This window comes from Natator depressus, chromosome 28, assembly GCF_965152275.1.
Source record: "Natator depressus isolate rNatDep1 chromosome 28, rNatDep2.hap1, whole genome shotgun sequence".
In the NCBI taxonomy this organism is placed as follows: domain Eukaryota; kingdom Metazoa; phylum Chordata; order Testudines; family Cheloniidae; genus Natator; species Natator depressus.
Window position 1 is genome coordinate 9,471,869 of NC_134261.1, and position 5,000 is coordinate 9,476,868.

Below are 5,000 nucleotides of genomic sequence, written 5' to 3' on the forward strand. Positions count from 1 at the left end.
CCCCTGCTCGCTCTCGCGACGTGTTTGGCCCTGCCGAGCCTCGCGGCTCCCTGGGTTTTCAGACCCCTGGGTGGGCTGCCGGAGCCGCTCGACCTCGCAGGGCGGAGATCTCGGCCGGCTGGCCCCACGGCGCGGAGGGCCGGGCACGCGCCCGGGCCCCCCCCCAAAGGAGGAAAGTCCCAATCGGCCCCAGGATCCGGGGACGCGAAGAGGAAGAGGGACCCGATCCGCCTGAACGCCAGACGCCCCCTGCGGTCGGGGGCGCCGGCCCGCGAAGGACCCTTCCCGTCGCGAACGTGAGCGCCACATCGATCGGAAGGCGAGAGAGGAGCGGGCCCCCCCTCCCTCCGGGGGGCGCCGACAGTCGGAGTTCGCATCCCGGCCACCGGGCCTGCACCGGGGGTGCGAGGGGACGACGGGGTCCCCGGAGGAAAAGAGCCGGAAAAGGGGGGGCTCGGGGGGGCCGGGGGCCGCCCCACCTGCCAACGTGCCCCTGTCCCCCCTCACAAGATCGGGTACAACGCGCAGATTGGTCCCCGAGGCTCATCTCTGGTTCTCACAGGTTCCGAAAAACCTGTTCTCAGAAATCTCCTCGCACCCGTCAAAATGAACTAGTCGAAAAATCCAACCGCCAATTTAGGGGGACCAATCTGAAATCCTATCCGACCTCCTGGTTCTCTCGGTCGGCCGAGGGCACTTTTGGCGACCCCATCCGGACTTCCGTGAGACTGCCGGCCATCAGGTCAACCCGTCACTTTGAATGGGGTTGACCTGATGGCCGAGCAGGGACTTAGACATTTTTTCAGCCTTTTCCTCGGGGTTGACCTGGTGTCCCGGGGGGACTTAGACATTTTTTTCAGCCTTTTCCTCCGGGTTGACCTGGTGTCCCGGGGGGACTTAGACATTTTTTCAGCCTTTTCCTCCGGGTTGACCTGGTGTCCCGGGGGGACTTAGACTTTTTTTCAGCCTTTTCCTCCGGGTTGACCTGGTGTCCCGGGGGGACTTAGACTTTTTTTCAGCCTTTTCCTCCGGGTTGACCTGGTGTCCCGGGGGGACTTAGACATTTTTTTCAGCCTTTTCCTCCGGGTTGACCTGGTGTCCCGGGGGGACTTAGACTTTTTTTCAGCCTTTTCCTCCGGGTTGACCTGGTGTCCCGGGGGGACTTAGACTTTTTTTCAGCCTTTTCCTCCGGGTTGACCTGGTGTCCCGGGGGGACTTAGACTTTTTTTCAGCCTTTTCCTCCGGGTTGACCTGGTGTCCCGGGGGGACTTAGACTTTTTTTCAGCCTTTTCCTCCGGGTTGACCTGGTGTCCCGGGGGGACTTAGACATTTTTTTCAGCCTTTTCCTCCGGGTTGACCTGGTGTCCCGGGGGGACTTAGACTTTTTTTCAGCCTTTTCCTCCGGGTTGACCTGGTGTCCCGGGGGGACTTAGACATTTTTTTCAGCCTTTTCCTCCGGGTTGACCTGGTGTCCCGGGGGGACTTAGACATTTTTTTCAGCCTTTTCCTCCGGGCTGACCTGGTGGCCGAGCGTCTCGCCGTCCGCGGCCGGAGCTAGAGATGCCCCCCCCCCCAGGCCAGCCTGCGAAGCCGCGGCCAGGATCGGGCCCCTGGAAGTCTGACTAAAAATTTTCACCGACCCCAAAAACGGTTAGGGGGGGCCTCATAAAGCCTCCGGAGCGAAAAAAAAAAAAACGGAAAAAAGGATCGGGCCCACCCGAGGCAGGGGAGTCAGTAAGGGAAAGGGGACGAGGCGGCCCGGAGCCGGGTGCCCGGAGCCGGGTGCCGGCGGCCAGGATCGGGCCCCTGGAAGTCTGAAAAATTTTTTTCACCGACCCCCAAAGTGGTATTGGGGGGGGCTCATAAAGCCTCCGGAGCGAAAAAAAAAAAAAACGGAAAAAAGGATCGGGCCCACCCGAGGCAGGGGAGTCAGTAAGGGAAAGGGGACGAGGCGGCCCGGAGCCGGGTGCCCGGAGCCGGGTGCCCGCGGCCAGGATCGGGCCCCTGGAAGTCTGAAAAAAATTTTTTCACCGACCCCCAAAGTGGTGTTGGGGGGGGCTCACGAAGCCTCCGGAGCGGAAAAAAAAAAACGGAAAAAAGGATCGGGCCCACCCGAGGCAGCGGAGTCAGTAAGGGAAAGGGGACGAGGCGGCCCGGAGCCGGGTGCCCGGAGCCGGGTGCCCGCGGCCAGGATCGGGCCCCTGGAAGTCTGAAAAAAAAATTTTCACCGACCCCCAAAGGGGTGTTGGGGGGGGGCTCATGAAGCCTCCGGAGCGAAAAAAAAAAACGGAAAAAAGGATCGGGCCCACCCGAGGCAGGGGAGTCAGTAAGGGAAAGGGGACGAGGCGGACCGGAGCCGAGTGCCTACGGCCATACCGGACGGAAGGCCCCCGATCCCGTCCGATCTCGGAAGGTAAACCGTCCCGGGCCTGGCTAGTACTTGGATGGGTGACCGCCTGGGAATCCCAGGTGCCGTAGGCAGCTTTTCCCGCTGCGAGCCAGCTCTCTCCTTTTCTGGGGAACAAGGGCAGGGTCGCCCTGCCAGGGGCCCTGGGGCTGAAGTCCCTGCCGGCCACCAGGTCAACCCGGAGCCTGCCCCTCTGCGGCCAGCAGGTCAACCCCATACCGGCAGGGGGTTGACCTGGTGGCCGGGAAGCAGAGCGGCCAGCAGGTCAACCCCATACATTCAGCGGGTTGACCTGGTGGACGGGAAGGAAAGCGGCCAGCAGGTCAACCCCATACTTTCAGCGGGTTGACCTGGTGGCCGGGAAGGAAAGCGGCCAGCAGGTCAACCCCATACATTCAGCGGGTTGACCTGGTGGCCGGGAAGGAAAGCGGCCAGCAGGTCAACCCCATACATTCAGCGGGTTGACCTGGTGGCCGGGAAGGAAAGCGGCCAGCAGGTCAACCCCATACATTCAGCGGGTTGACCTGGTGGCCGGGAAGGAAAGCGGCCAGCAGGTCAACCCCATACATTCAGCGGGTTGACCTGGTGGCCGGGAAGGAAAGCGGCCAGCAGGTCAACCCCATACATTCAGCGGGTTGACCTGGTGGCCCGAAAGCAAACCGGCCACCAGGTCAACCCGGAGCCTGCCCCCGCGGGCAGGGGCCAAGCGGACCCCCCTCCGCCCGGGCTTGCCCTGCTCCGAGCCGGGGCTTAATCCCCGTCCGGCCACCAGGTCAACCCGGAGCCTGCCCCTCTGCGGCCAGCAGGTCAACCCCATGCCGGCAGCGGGTTGACCTGGTGGCCGGGAAGGAAAGCGGCCACCAGGTCAACCCCATACTTTCAGCGGGTTGACCTGGTGGCCGGGAAGGAAAGCGGCCACCAGGTCAACCCCATACTTTCAGCGGGTTGACCTGGTGGCCGGGAAGGAAAGCGGCCAGCAGGTCAACCCCATACATTCAGCGGGTTGACCTGGTGGCCGGGAAGGAAAGCGGCCAGCAGGTCAACCCCATACATTCAGCGGGTTGACCTGGTGGCCGGGAAGGAAAGCGGCCAGCAGGTCAACCCCATACATTCAGCGGGTTGACCTGGTGGCCGGGAAGGAAAGCGGCCAGCAGGTCAACCCCATACATTCAGCGGGTTGACCTGGTGGCCGGGAAGGAAAGCGGCCAGCAGGTCAACCCCATACATTCAGCGGGTTGACCTGGTGGCCGGGAAGGAAAGCGGCCAGCAGGTCAACCCCATACATTCAGCGGGTTGACCTGGTGGCCGGGAAGGAAAGCGGCCAGCAGGTCAACCCCATACATTCAGCGGGTTGACCTGGTGGCCGGGAAGAAAAGCGGCCAGCAGGTCAACCCCATACATTCAGCGGGTTGACCTGGTGGCCGGGAAGGAAAGCGGCCAGCAGGTCAACCCCATACATTCAGCGGGTTGACCTGGTGGCCGGGAAGGAAAGCGGCCACCAGGTCAACCCCATACAGGCAGCGGGTTGACCTGGTGGCCCGAAAGCAAACCGGCCACCAGGTCAACCCGGAGCCTGCCCCCGCGGGCAGGGGCCGGCATACCCCCGTCCGTCCGGGGTCGCCCTGCCCCGGGCTCCGGGCTTAAGTCCCGAGCGGCCACCAGGTCAACCCGGAGCCTGCCCCCGCGGGCAGGGGCCGGCGGACCCCCGTCCGTCCGGGGTCGCCCTGCCCCGGGCTCCGGGCTTATTCCCCGTCCGGCCACCAGGTCAACCCGGAGCCTGCCCCCGCGGGCAGGGGCCAGGCGGAGCCCCGTCCGTCCGGGGTCGCCCTGCCCCGGGCTCCGGGCTTAAGTCCCGAGCGGCCACCAGGTCAACCCGGAGCCAGCCCCCGCGGGCAGGGGCCGGCGGAGCCCCGTCCGTCCGGGGTCGCCCTGCCCCGGGCTCCGGGCTTAATTCCCGTCCGGCCACCAGGTCAACCCGGAGCCTGCCCCCGCGGGCAGGGGCCAGGCGGACCCCCGTCTGTCCGGGGTCGCCCTGCCCCGGGCTCCGGGCTTAATTCTCCTCCGGCCACCAGGTCAACCCGGAGCCTGCCCCCGCGGGCAGGGGCCAGGCGGACCCCCGTCCGTCCGGGGTCGCCCTGCCCCGGGCTCCGGGCTTAATTCTCCTCCGGCCACCAGGTCAACCCGGAGCCTGCCCCCGCGGGCAGGGGCCGGCGGAGCCCCGTCCGTCCGGGGTCGCCCTGCCCCGGGCTCCGGGCTTAATTCCCGTCCGGCCACCAGGTCAACCCGGAGCCTGCCCCCGCGGGCAGGGGCCAGGCGGACCCCCGTCTGTCCGGGGTCGCCCTGCCCCGGGCTCCGGGCTTAATTCTCCTCCGGCCACCAGGTCAACCCGGAGCCTGCCCCCGCGGGCAGGGGCCAGGCGGACCCCCGTCCGTCCGGGGTCGCCCTGCCCCGGGCTCCGGGCTTAATTCTCCTCCGGCCACCAGGTCAACCCGGAGCCTGCCCCCGCGGGCAGGGGCCGGCATACCCCCGTCCGTCCGGGGTCGCCCTGCCCCGGGCTCCGGGCTTAATTCCCGTCCGGCCACCAGGTCAACCC

At 66.0% G+C, this 5,000-nt stretch overlaps 1 non-coding gene across 1 annotated transcript; it reads left to right on the forward strand.

Annotated features, from left to right (window-relative positions):
- Positions 1 to 2,362: 2,362 nt before the first annotated feature.
- Positions 2,363 to 2,481, forward strand: LOC141979440 (5S ribosomal RNA). Its single transcript, XR_012636854.1, has one exon. It is a non-coding gene; the product is annotated as a 5S ribosomal RNA (ribosomal RNA).
- The last annotated feature ends 2,519 nt before the right edge of the window (positions 2,482 to 5,000 follow it).